This window comes from Falco cherrug, unplaced genomic scaffold (genome assembly GCF_023634085.1).
Source record: "Falco cherrug isolate bFalChe1 unplaced genomic scaffold, bFalChe1.pri scaffold_41, whole genome shotgun sequence".
NCBI lineage: Eukaryota > Metazoa > Chordata > Aves > Falconiformes > Falconidae > Falco > Falco cherrug.
Window position 1 is genome coordinate 947180 of NW_026599482.1, and position 13866 is coordinate 961045.

Below are 13866 nucleotides of genomic sequence, written 5' to 3' on the forward strand. Positions count from 1 at the left end.
TTGTGTTTCTGCTTTTGGTTGTTTCCCTGCCTCCACTCTGGTGTCTTCAAACTGAGTTAATGTTTATGCTCTGCCAGAGGTAGAAACTCCTGTGTGACAACTGGGCATGAATATATGTAACTTTTCACTGAGGAAGTTTTGAAGACTGAGGTTCTAACACTTTGGGTTGGATTAAGGCTCGTAGGAGCATTTTGGACAACTGGGCTGATGCCCGAGCTCTCAGGGTCCTGGCAGGTGAAGGCAGCTGGTGGGTACGTGAACACCGTGCAGCCTGTGCTGTGCGCTGCGAGTTGATGGTGCAGAAACTAAGAGATGGTGCAGAAACAAGGGGAGTGAGTGGTGTTTAGGGCTGCTGGCAGTGTCCCTTGTTCCATCTTGGTGTGCACTTAAAGGGTGGATTAACAAATTCTTGCAGATCATCAGAATGGAGATTACTGGTCTTATGCTTTTTCATGCTGCCCAGGGAAGCGGTTGAGTCACTGTTCCTGGAAGTATTGAAAAGGCACATAGACGTGGTGCTTAGGGACATGGTTTAGTGGTGGACTTGGCAATGTTAGGTTTATAGTTGGGCTCAATCCGAAGGGTCTTTTCCAACCTAAATGATTCTATGAAATGCGATCCAGGTGCCAGGAAAAGAGTAAATAAAGAGGGAGTTGCAAATCTGCAAAGCTAGGGTAGCCGAGATCAAATGCTGGGTGAGGCAGCCTGGAAAGGGACAATAGTACTGTAAATACTTAGGCAGGAACCAGAGTTACTGTAAATGATGGTACGTGAGGCTAGGGAATCTCCAAGCAGACCCTTGGAAGTGAGCTTGGTTGCTGTCACTGTCAGCTGGCAGCTGAAGTTTATTGAAAGAAATTAACAGGAAGGTATAACATGAGGCTCCTATTAATTATCTCGGCTATGGTAGAGCTTTTGTAATAAATTGCAGGATGGCAGAATCAAAGTGATAAATTAGAGGTGGACTGGAATATAAAGGTGACAGGTGAGGCTTCCTGCGTAGCAAGGCTTGATTTAGAAAGCACTCAACCACTTAGCAGCGGGCTGGAGGGGCAAAAGAGTAGTCTTGGAAAATCTGCTTCTCCTTTCCTGGCTTCCTTGAGATGCTGTTGATATGGTAATTATAGGTAAGCAGGTGATTTCTAAGCAAGAGATGTGATGATGCTACTGAAGCCTGAACAGGGCAAGACGGTCTAACTGAACAAAATTGTTCAATAGCATCCTGATTCTCACTTTTAACGGATCTCCTTGTCTTGCTCTTCCAGCAAAGTGTAATAGAAAAGCAAATTAAGCAGTTGCTCCAGAGAGAGATGGTTTATCTTTGCGGAAGCAAGAAGAGGATTTATTGTGTATGCCAAAGCAAGACTGAGCCACCAGTCTGTGCTCCTACCAGAAAAGCTGGGTGTAGTGTGTTGCAGCGCAGTGTGCGGGTCCATCCCCAGCCTCTGCCTGGAGAGCAATCGGCTGGTGTCAGACCGGCTCAGAGGCTGGTGCTGGTGCTGCAGCACGAGTGACGTGGGGTCCTTCGAAACAGGAGCACTGGCACATGGCATGGTGACAGCTGCAGGATCTGTATGGACAGAGCTGTGCCTTTCCGTCAAACTGCCCTTTTTCTCCTAGTGGGCATTAAGGATTTTGCTGTTTGTTCTTAATTTCCTGTCTTGTTTGAGCACAGTATCATCAGAGAGCGGTTCAGTTTCATTTATAGAGGGAAGCTGTTGGACATGCACACAAAGGGATTTGGATGCTTTAGGGCCATATCTAAGTGCTCTCGTCAAAGTGTTCCTCAGCACAGCTTTTGCCAAGCTCACGGGTGCTGAAGGGCCACTCTGTGCCTGCGTTGGTTGAGCTTTCTGACTTTTCAAGACGTGAAGCCCTGCCTTGTGCCTGCAGATACTTTGGCTGTACGGCCCTAGCCCGTATCGTGAGCCAGGCAGTGTTCAGAGGTTAATACTGCTGCCCTAAGGAGAAGAGGTGCTTTTATTTATCCTTAATGTAGCTCACGGCCAAAACACTCGCCTGGGAGCAGGATGATCCTGTGCAGACCCTTCTTTTCTGCCTAACCTGACTCAAGGAATCTCTGTAGTAGCTGTGAGCCCACATCATGAAACGGATCCTTTTCTGTCACCTTGAAGATTGTCCTGATCTTTTTGATTTTTTTCTCCAGAGGCTCCTTATGTGCTGCACATGAGTCATTAGCTAAAAGACTTTGTAGCCCAGGGAGCAGAGCCCCCCCAGCCAAGGGTTTTCCTTAGCTCTCAAGCATCCTAGCTGCTAGCCTGCAGATCAAGCTTTTTCTCACTTGCTTTCTGGAGGCACCATTGCTAGGAGATCTGGAAGTGATCTTGTTACCGAAATCTCGGAATGAAGAACTTATCGACACCAATGTGATGTAGATAAGCAGACACTTCTTTATTAACGGCCGGGTGCGTGAGCGAGTCCTCTCACGATCAACGCACGCCAGGTCCCAAAATCAGATTCCATATATAGAACTTATTCATACATATTCATTAAATATTCATGCATAACCATAACATTTCGCGTAAATCATTAACATACTCTCCTCCCATATCCGATTCTGTGCAGTAGAGCTTAGAAAGGTCTAGAAATGGGTCTGGGGTGCAATTTGGGTAGGTGGTGTATGAGTCGGTGGTCGCGATCTCCCCCTGCCGGAATTACCTTTTACTGAAGTTCACAGTTTCTTGGCAGGTAACCACAAGCTGTTCCAGTCGACTCTCCCCAGTTCCCATTCATCTCATATTCTGACATTTCAGTACACCTCTGCATACAGAAGACTGGTTAAATACAAAGAAACCTTTCAACCCTAAAGTTATTACCTAAGTTTTAACAATGGTTCCAGCCCCTTCTTCTAGCCTTGGTACAGGACGTACGGAAGATCCCATAACAACTTTTACTGTGCAGCTATAAGTTTCTTATAAGATTTTTTTTCTTATCCTTCTATATTTTAATTTTATTAAATGATTTTATAAAATCAATTAATCAATCAAATAAAATCAATCAATCTTAACTTATTAACAAATCGATAACAATCTTGTCTGGGCTGACGAGCAGGGCTGAGGAATGGATTTGGCCCTCTCCATCTCCCTGGGAGGGCGGAAAGTTTTGGGCTGGAAAACCAGAGGAGTTCAATGGCAGGGACGCAGCTGAGTGTGGGAGCAGGGTGCTTGGGTTTGAGAGCAGGCTGAGATGCCAGCGTTGGATGCTGCGGTGCTTGCAGGCTTGGCACAGGTTCCATGTGGCTTCTGCCATGCAGCTCCATGAAGGCACTTTGCAGCTAGTGGTTTCCCTTGCTAAGCACCTGTGGCTGCTTTGTCAAGTCCTCTGAGTGTGAAGCCTGGCTCCAGCTGTGCTGCTTGCCTGCAGCAGGCAGGAGTCACTTCTGTGCCGAGCCAGGGAGGCTCTGGCATTGCTTCTGAGGTGGGGGAGCGGTGGGCAGGAGCACGTGGTGGCAGACCTGTGGGTGCATCTGAGGCCAAGCATGAGAGCCCTGATGGGTCTCACCTTGACGTCTGTCTTGGAGTTCTGCCTTCTGAGGCAGGAAGCATCACCCAGCGTCTGGTTCCCTTTCTTTAGAGCGCTTCTGTCTTGGAGCCTGGAGCGCACCGGGGTGTCATATCTGAGCTCTGCAGTTCCTGTTCAGATTTGTGGCTGGACACCATGTGGGAGACGTGTTGGAGTGAGTTGCCGCAAGCTAGCTGGCTGGAGAGCCAGCTTTTATCTTCCCTGACCGGACTGTAAAGCCCCAGATAATGTATGCTGGTTTTCCAGCGGAGGGTTCCTGGTTCCCTGCTGAGCAGATGTGCTGATTTGGTTTGCTTGTGGCCGTGAGTCTCATGGGAAGCGTTTGTTTATGCCGTATGCTGCGCTGAAAATGCGTGAAGCTCCCTGGCAGCCGAGATGGCCTTGTAAGTTGGATGTCCTCAGCTGGCGTGTGTGTAGATGTGTGCACGGTTAATTGGAACAAGCTCATTAGGTGGCTACTCACCAGGTGCAACAACAGAGGACACCCCAAAGGCATTGTTGGAGCTGTGGCAACACGGTGATTTGCCTGTTCTCTTTTGCGTTGATGTGCTTGGGGTCCTCCCCAGGCAAGCAAAATAGGAATTAAGTTCTTGCTTTGTAAGTCAGCATGGAGGTTTTTCTGTACTCCTTAAAGAAATGAGTAGCTTGTCTGCAGTGTCTGGATGAATTTACCTGAAGCTGGGATCTGTGAGTTTTTGCTTAATTTCGGGATGTCAAAAAGTGTTAGGGTAGAGCTGGGTCTTTCAAGTCCCATAAAATAAGAAGTGGGCAAATCCATCCGTCCCTTGGTCCAGTTAGCCAGAAAGGGAGGGGAAATGATTTCTAGTCCAAAGTAGTGCTTAGTAAGTGCTGTACATACCTCTCTTTGATTTTTGTCGATGCTTGAGACCTGCTTTCTGGGGGTGTTTTCTCCTCTTTCCCTTTCTTGCACCCGCACTTTTTGAGATGCAGATGGAGAGGTCGTCAGCAGGCTGGTGGTAGAAAAAGAATGGCCCATGGACCTGTTGACCCATGCGGCCTGCAGGATGAGGATGCTGGAGAAGAGCTGCCGTGAGGATAGCCTTAAGTGGCCCTGCTTTCACTAACGTTGCGTTTATATTTGAGCTAATTGCTCATGCAGCTTGAATGGTTTCATGCTTTTCTTTCTGCTGTTACAGCTTCGAACGCCTGTAGGGAGCCTTGAGTTTGGGTGTTAATAAGTGAAAAAAGGGGCCCTCGTTCTCCATGGAGAAAGGCTCTTGGTCACTGTGGCAATTTCATGCCTGGAAGGAGTCCTGTTTGCTGGATCATTTTTGCAAGTTAACCAAATTAGCTTTGAGAAACCATAGTTGATAATCAGAGTACTGAGCTCTGTGCTCCATTAGTTAAAACCATCACCAACCTCCTTGCACAAAGGGTGGGCATTTGGTTTGCAAAGTAGGAGAGCGGTCTGATTTTGATGCTCGGGGCAGCAGCGATCCCCGGCTTTAAGGTTGTTCCTAATACTCTGAGCACTTAGTAGGGTCAGGCGCAGAGTCGCATCGGGTCAGCTGCTTTTGCAAAATGAAGCAGTGAAGTGACATTTCTCTTTTGTTCCCACCGAAAAACTTTTGAAGAGTAATAAAGGACAGTTTGGGTATTAATCGAGATTTGGATAAAAATTCCAGTAAATAGTTCCAAAATAGATGGAAGTTGGAGGGAGAAGGTGAGAAATGCCAGCAGGCTCTGATGTGTGCGTGTGGCTTGTGAAAGGCTGTTTTGGCTCAGGGAATGTTTGTTGTGGGGTTTTACTTCTATCAATCTTCACTCTTCTGCTTCAACATGGTCTAATTATGAGACAGGGTGGGGAGGCCGCAGTTATGAAGGATGCCACAACCCGGAGACACAGCTGTCTCCTTTGGGTCTGCCATGTAGGGGATTCTGGATTTTCAAAGTCCTGTTGTTGTTCCTTGCAGGTCAACTGAGGCATGGCCACTGGAAAGCCCTGCTGGTTCACGGGGTCCTCCAGGATGGCTGGTGGATTCCCGAGCCAAGTGGTAGTGCCTCGTAATCCGAAGCTAGTCAGAGAGACAGAGAAGCCTGCAGCTGTAAGTACCTGCTGCGGCCAGGTAGGAGCTGTGTAAGGCTGGAAACTGCCCCCGTGTCCTTCCTCTACCTGCCCCTCCTGTTGTCTGGCCGCACTGTGAAGCTGGACACCACCTCCCCGTCTCTCTGCTGCCGTGCTTCTGTCGGAGGTGGCGATCATGGTGCAGTAGGGGATGGACTGTGTGCTGCTTCAGGGCAAGCCCAGAGTCTGTCTGGATGTGCCACCGGAGCCAATTTAAATGGACGTACCGGGCATTGCACCGGAATAGCTGAAGCATGAGCGTGTGCTTCGTTCTGTCCCCTTTGTGTGGGCAGCAATGTTTTGTCACGTCGGGATGCTTGCCAGCGCTGCTCTGACCATACCTGCCCTCCAGGCAGCTGGGCACGTGGTGGGCTGCTCAAACTCTGCCTGAAGGTTTCGAGAGGTATGGCTGGTCCCAGATGGAACAGGTTCCAAAACAGTTGTTCTGTCCCGTATCCCCTGTGGAGCACAGACCCAGCGCTGCAGACAGCAGCGGAGTCAGGGCAGTTCCTCCTTCACATCCTCAGACGTCCTTTGCTGACCAGAGCTCACCTGACTGAAGGCGACCTGGCGCTGAGGCTCTGTCGAGGAGATCTCTCTGCATACTTCTGTGGAGAGGTCTCGGAGGCCAGAACAGAGAAAACAAGTGCTAATTCAAAAGAGATAACTAAAACCTGGAGCCATTCCTCTCCACCTCAGTTTTGGCACAACACTGCTTCTCTGCTTTCCTCTGACTCACCCAGCAGTGACGTCTCCACACGTGTGGTGGTTGTAAGCGTTGTGCAAGGATGGAGTTAGGGGGTTGCTGGTAACTCCTCCCGACCTTCTTCAAAGGTCACTGGCTCAATCCAGCAAATCTGAAGAGGAAACAAATGCCTGAAGAGCCAAATCCCCCAACATGTCACATCAAATCACAAAGGAGAAGCTACTGGGACAGAGCCACTTGGTTGGAGCGTGTGTATTCCGCTCTCTGTCATTAATTTACTGATGTTAAATATTTCAGCGGGTAATTATGGGACTTCCAGGACTATCCTAGTGGCTGTGATCACAAATTATTCATCAGTGGCTCTTGCACAAGAAAAGCCTTTCTGAATGAAGGCATTTCTGTAGCTCTTGCTGGTGTTTTGCATTTCAGCTGACTCCCTCTGCCTTCCTGAAGGAGATGACTCTTAGCACCAAGCAGAGGCTGGCCAGCACTCGGGAGATGCGGCGGCCCCAGATTACCCAGCTTCTCGACGTGAGCGAAGCCTCCCGTCATAAGGTAGCCTTTTCTTGCCCTTTTCCTTGCTGTTTGACGTGACATTTGAAGTGGGCCTATGCTTGTGACAGGCTTGCCTCCAGCTTATCTAAATACTTTGGTGGCAGTTTGTCGTTTCAAACTGCTGCTGGTGGTGGTGGCGTTCCTTCTGCTGGGGGAAAGGTGAAATGTTTTCCCCCAGTGAGCTGTTGAAGTCCTGGCCTGCACTAAGCCCATATAAATCACCTCTGCTGAAGTTGGTGGCTTTTGCTGGAGACGAGCTACTGTGGCTAAAGCATGATCCTGGAGAAAGGCTGGGGGGGGACACAAGGATGCAAGTTTGCAATTTCCCACCCTCCTGCTGAAATAGGCAGCCCTTGGTCTGGTGTAGTCTCTGTCAAACGCTTGGGGTCATCGGATGGCCTCAATGGTGGCAGCGTTGGTCTTTGAGGGCTGAGGGCCTACGGTAACTCTTCAAGGTGTAGCTCAAGCAATTGCATGAATGCTTTGGGTTGGAACGACGAGTGGGACCCTTACAGGGTGTTAGATTTTGCAGGCTGCCAGGTACACAGGGGAATGGCGCTGGGCAGAGGGGAGCGGGTGTGCTTTATCTGGATCAGTGTTTGCTTACATGTATGTTGAAAGCTGCTCTTCTTACACATCTGCTTAGTAGAACGCACGTTCCAAGTGGGTAGATGACTGAGGTAGGCTGTTGAGTGGAAAAGTGCCAGCAAGAGACCTGTAACAAATTGGTTGGGGATTGCCTTAGACAGCACGTGAGGTTGGGAACGCCTCGGACGAGCGCACACAGAACTGGCCGTGTGCTGTGGCTGCTGGCTTCAGCACGACCCTGACTCCTGTGCAGAAGCAGGAGACGTGCCTGTGTCTTGTGAGTGCGAAGAGTTCAGCTGGAAGGGGGGAGACAAAGCAGGGAGGGATTTTCTCCAAGTAATGCCTCTGCGCCGTAAGCGTTTGCTGTTTCTGTGTGTCGTCAGGCGCGCTTCTGTAGTGGTATTAACTGACGTGGCAATAATGGACTGTAATGAAGCATCCGTTGAAAGCTCATGGGAAAAGGAGATGCCAAGTCCAGCCCTATTCAAGTTGCGCAGTAGTGCTGGGGAAGGAGCTGAACCTTATCACCTCATCTGTTGCTTTCTTAACGGCGGTGTTCCTTTTTGGCCTGTCTTCTCTTCCTCATGGTTTCTAGGCTGTGTATCAAAAAAGAGATTTGAGGATGGGTTGGACTTGGTGACTGTCTCAGGGTAAAGATAATCCCCAAACTGTTTCCCGTGGAGTCTCCTGTAAATGCTTGGCTTTCACTTGCTGCACGAGTGCTTACGGCTCTCGCAGTAAGTGCTCTGGAGCGGTGTGACCGTGTTAGCCCAGGGCTCTGCCGGAGGTAAGCGCTGCCTTGCCTTTTGGAGCAGGAAACCTGGAGAAACGGCCAGCAAAAGAGCTGCTCGCTTGAGCCTGCTCAGTGTGGCCCAGAAACATTTGATCTGCTCAGAGCACAGGTGGGTGAGCTGCCGTTCCCCTGGCGTGAGCTGGGCAGGCGTACTCACCGGGAGACTGTACTTCACTGGGGACCGATGTAGTATTCTCTGATTGATGAATCTTTCTCCCAGCGGCTGAAACTCTGTTTTGCATCTGCAGTTCTCGGCACCTTCCCCGAGACAGCGCTCGTTCCAGCCTTTCCCGTCAGAGGTGGTATTCCAGAGCTACGTCCCCTACGAGGTCTATGAAGTGCCACTGACTCTGAGGAACGAGGACAAGGTAAGTGCTGGGATGTGGAAGTTTAACCCTGTGCTGGAACTGGAGAGCAGTGTCATCCGCGCGGTGCACAGCACAGCCAGTCACCTGCTGCAGCACAGCACATCCGGAGTAAAATGTCTCGCCACCTTTATTTTGCAAGATGGTGGAAATCTTGCCATGCTGAGGTTTCTCGCCCTGGTTTTGGCTGTGTGTTGGTAGTCCCTAACCGAAAGGAGCTTTTCTAGTCAGCATCCTTCCCCCTGAAAGCCCTGGATGGCTGGGAATGTTGCGGGCTGTACAGTTCTTCCCTGCCCTCGTGCTTTCCCTCGAGTGTGCACCGTGTCCTGGTGGCTCCGTGGTTAATCTTGGTTTCCACAGGGCAGCTCTGCCTCTGGGTGAGCTGCACAGAGAGCTGAACGGGCTGTCAGAGCGCAGGGGTTGAGTCTTCTCCGCTTTATGCTGGAGTAAGTTATAATTAGTGGTAACAGCGCTTCAGGAAAGGTGGTTTGAAACAGCAGTGGAAACAGACTGATGTAGCAGAAGCAGTGGGAGGCCTTTAGGTGCCGCTTCAGGCTCCTGCTAAGCTTAATTGGGTTCTGCTCAGGTTTTTCTGAGGCAATGTGACGCTCTGCTTCCCCTTTGGAGAGCCACAGCACGTTCAGAGTCAAGTGCCCTCGGAGGTCTCCACCTTTGCTTGAAAAACCTGATCATTTTGAGATTTCCGAAGAAAGCTGCAAATGGAAAAGTTGGAAAATGTCAGCAGTTTTGTTCCACTGTAAAGAGGGAAATTGAGACCTTTTGAATTTCAGTTGGGGAAACATTTGCTCGAATGAGGCATGTGCCAAGAGCAAGCTGGTGGGAAAAGGCAGAGGGAGGAAAGGAGCTGAGCTCGGTGTTCTCTCACTGCGCACTTTCCTACACGCAAGGGTTTCTTTTGATCTGTAGCAGTAAGTGCACTGGCAGCAGAGAAAGGTCAGGAAGAGAGGTGTAATTAAGGATACTCTTTTGTAATGAGGAATAAGAGGTATGTGTGAGGGGAGGGTGGGATGGGAAGATGGAAGTGTGCGCAAGAGCCGGTGAATTCCGCCCAGATTTCCAGATTTACCTGCTGGGGGGGACAAACAGGTGGACAACAAAAAAAAGCTGCCAAGGCAGCGAGTGGAAGGACAGCGGGAGAAGTCCAAGTATTTCCTGAGAGAACAGGTTTTGACAGGGATGTGGGTGAAAAGGGAAGACCCTTTGGCTGGGAAGGATGCGTGTGTGGTCCCTCAGTTATTCCTGGAGAGTACTGCACCATTCCTGGTCTGGCATTTAACTTGGGAACGTGGATAAGGTGTGGCATGGGTGCCTGCACCCAGGGAATGCCACTGGTGTGGTCTACACTGGGGTTTGGGCACCCCTTGCTGTAGGTATCTTCTTCCCAATTAAAATGTGCCTCAGTTTCTCTCTTCCTACTCTCTGCTTCGTTCCCACTGAGTCTTTTGGCTTCAGCTGCTCCATTATCCATGCAGCACCTCAAAATGGTTATCTTTGCCAAGTACCAGCCAACAGGCAAACAGTTGATTTGCTCTGTTCATGCTTCCTCAGGTGGAAAAGAACATCTGCATAACATTTCTGCCCTTCCCAGTAAGGAATAATAAACTTGTCCAGCTGCACCTTGGGGTTTACGTGCCCTGTAAAGGGGGAGGCAGTGTGTGAATGTGGGATTTTTCCAAACCGAACTAGTTTTGAAGCCGGTAAGACCTCAGCCATTGGAGAGCGTGGGTGTAAAAGTAAGATTAGCTCTAAGGAAAATCCTTGGTATGTTCTAAATACAGAAAGGTAGAGATGATAATCCTGAGAGGGTGTTCTATTCTAATTTTGTTGGCTTTTGGCAATGTCCTGGAGAAGAGCAGTGTTGTGCTCTGTCTCAGAGTTTTCGCGCTGGTTTCCCAGATTCTTCTGAATCTTATACTGCATGGCAGCCTGAAGTTGTTTGCCCCCTAAAAATCCAGCTGACAGCAAAATGTATTCCAAATAGAGGCTCTGTAATCGTGCAACTACAGAAGTGCTTCGCTATATACTTACTGCTCTCACCTGTGTTGTACAATTGCTTTTCTGTCTTCAGGCTGTTCCTCAGCACCCTCAGGTGTTCTGGGTGGCTTTTGCTGAAGGTCTTAGCCACACGTGCTCCTCTCCTAAGGGACTTGGTGACCAAACTGCTTGTGTGCGCTGTGAAACTGGCTCCTGGAACCCGCTGCCCCAGGACATTGCTGGGTTCCAAGGGCGTTTGGAGAGTTCAGGACTGCCTGGGCCATGGGTTACCAGGCTCGGGTGGGTGGTGCAGAACAAGCCTCCATTTTTTCCAAGCCTCCTGTGGGGTTGTTGTTTGTCAGTGAAGCTGCCCGTGAGTCCAAATCACCTGCTTTAGACTTTGAGATTTGGTGCTCAGGGGTCGAGAAATGCCTGCGTGCTGTCTGTGTGCTGGTGGTGTCCCAGAGGGCAGAACCGTGCAGCAGGGTGCCTGCAGGGACTGCTGGGGGTGGGCAGGGATCCCCAGGGATCTGGCTTGCCTGCGCTGGCAGCTGCCTGGCTACGGTCACAGGCAGCAGGAGCCTCCGGAGAGCAGAGGTTGGCTTTTAAAACTGAGACTCCAGCGGCAGTCAGTGCCGGTCATGTATCTCGAGGCAGAAGATGCCTTTGGAGCCCATAGTTGATAGCCACAGCCTGGGGGGGGTCGCCTGGCTTTCCATCACTTTGCCAAGTTGCTGGCTCTCATCCTCTGCATCAGTCTTTCCTTGTAGCGTATTGTGCTTCTCCCTTGCTTCTTTACAGCTCCCTGTGAATTTTCCTAGCCATCCTCTGTTTGTGGGGTTGTCGCTTTGTCTTCCCATGTTCCTCCTTTTGCTCTTCAGGCTTGCTTTTATTACCAGTGAGGCCACAGTATGTGTGGTCTCCTCCTCTTGCTGGTCTGCATGCATGACTCTAGCACTGCAGCTTGAGTGCCCTGCTCAAACCCAGCACGTTAAAGTGCATTTCTTCCCCCAGGATTAACACGTACTGTTTGGCTTTCAGACAACACAGTCCCCTTCTAGGGGCATGACTGCCTGGGTGTGTACAGGCAGAAGCCGGCAGGTTCTTTGGGCCTGTTGAATACACGGGTGGCTTGATTCAGATATTATATCTCGGTGCTGCTGGTGTCTTCCCTGCTTGGCCCTTCCTTCATTGCCCTGCTGCCTCTGGCCTTGAGCTATTTTGCCCAGGCAGAAGGGATTAATGTTGACTCTTGTGTATTATGTGCACGTACCTCCAGAGCTAAAAGTGCTTTGGAAAGGTGGTTAAGGAAGGCTATTGGCAGGTCTCTTCTGCTCCTGTTTCCACAAGCTGCAAAATCATACTTTCTTACCTTTTCTGCAGGTTCCTCAGCTGCTGAAGGTCACCTTGGAGAGGTCACCTTATTTCAAGTTGATCAGCCACCATGCCGTGTGCCGCAAAGTACCGCCTGGCATGCTTGTGACTTTCCACATCGTTTTCACCCCCAATGAGAACAAGGTGAGACTGGAGGTCCCAAGAGACAGGTGCCTTCAGCGGGAGGCGAACCTGCGGGGCTGGGTTCAGAACAGGGCGTCTGCTGTGGGGTTTGCGGCACTGCTAATATCTGTCCGTTGCTGTATGGTTATGGGTTTGCTCTGATAATTATAAATACAAAAGCCTATTTAAAATTGACCTGTTGTTTGGAGGACGCGAAGTTGAGCCTGATCAGAGTGAGGACCACCACTTTTGAAAACTGGAGTCACTGGGATGTGTATCACGTTGGACACAGCAGTGAGACAGTGGAACGTTCTGTCTGAAGCCGGCACTTTCCTTGCGCACTGGTTATAGCCCGTGCCGTGCTGCAAGGTTTGCTCTAGGCTGTGGTCAGGCAGCCTGCGGCTGGTCACATCCTGGCTGGCAGCACCATGCGATGCCACCGCAGCAGGGACTGACGGGCTGTGCATTCCCTCCCCGTGCTTTCCTGGGCGTTTGCAGGGGAAGGTGCACGTGGGACAGTAGGAAGATGGCCGGGAGGAGTGTTGATGTTTAGCCATCCCACCTCTCTACTCAGTGTTAGGGGCTTAATTATGATAGAAAATACTAGAGGAGTGAATAGATGCAGAGAGCTTTCCTCTTTCCCATCTGGCAACCAGTTCCCTGCCTCACCCTGGGCTGGAGCGAAGGTGATGCTTTTTCATAGCCTCTGTGTTCCAGCCTTGCCGCTGTGCGGCCCCTGAGGATACTTGCCTGCCTGTGCTCCAGCTGTGATTCTAGGGGAGAAGATGTGCTCGTGGCGGGGAGCCAGCCTGGCACAGCTGCACTGAGCTCTAGATGTCTTTAATCACAGGGGGCCGGTGTGCTGCAGATGACAGAGACATCTGGAGCACACCCAGGCATTGAAGGGGCAGGTAGAATCTGCAGGCAGACACTTACCCCGGAGCCTTTGGGCAGTCACGCTGGTGTGGCTGTGGCTGTGTGCATGTGGCTGTGGCTGCTGTGTCAGCTGGCACCTATTCCCTGCCCCATGTGCCATGCTTTTGCTTGGAGGTTGGAACATCGGTGCTGTGGCTCTGGCAAGCCTGGCACGGTGCCGTGATGTGACGGGGTGACAGTGTTGTCTGGAGGCTTCTTAATGCAGAAGGGTTTAGCACATGGCATGGAAGGGAGGAAGCATCGCAGGGGCATACAGCCAGGCTGACTCTTTCCAGCAGCACTCTGCTGCCTCTTGGCAGGGTTCTTTGTGTGGCTGTGTGGGCGAGGCGAGGTTAGGGGATAGCTCTGAGCCAGCTGATGCTTCTGCGCCAGGCCAGAGGCGCAGGATCCCTTTGGGCACAGCTGTTCTCTCATCTTCTGTTTGCTGCTTAGATTTAGTTTAATGCCCTGTCCTATCCTCAAACAGCGTGGCTGTAGCAAACTAAAGAGGAAATGCCCTGCGGCCCCTGGCTCCCTGAGCTTGTGAAATGATCTGTTGCTTTGGGGAGGGACTGAGAAATGGTTTTACATCATTCGTATGGAAGGTTAAAATGACCTTGGCCTAGGGCAGTTCTCCATACTGCCCAAGTGACATAAGAGCTTAACCTCACCGAGGTAGGCTTTGCAGGGGACGCTGCTTCCTTTAAAATGTGATTTATTAGTATTCATGAGCATTCATTTTTGGGGTGGAAGTAAATCGGTTCCCATGAAGGGCAAATTGCTGCTCTTCAGCTAGAGAGAAGCAGCAGAGCAACAGATGAAC

General features: G+C 50.5%; 1 pseudogene; it reads left to right on the plus strand.

Annotated features, from left to right (window-relative positions):
* LOC106630800 (hydrocephalus-inducing protein homolog) overlaps positions 1-13866 on the plus strand; it is a 111610-nt pseudogene that overhangs the window by 6648 nt on the left and 91096 nt on the right.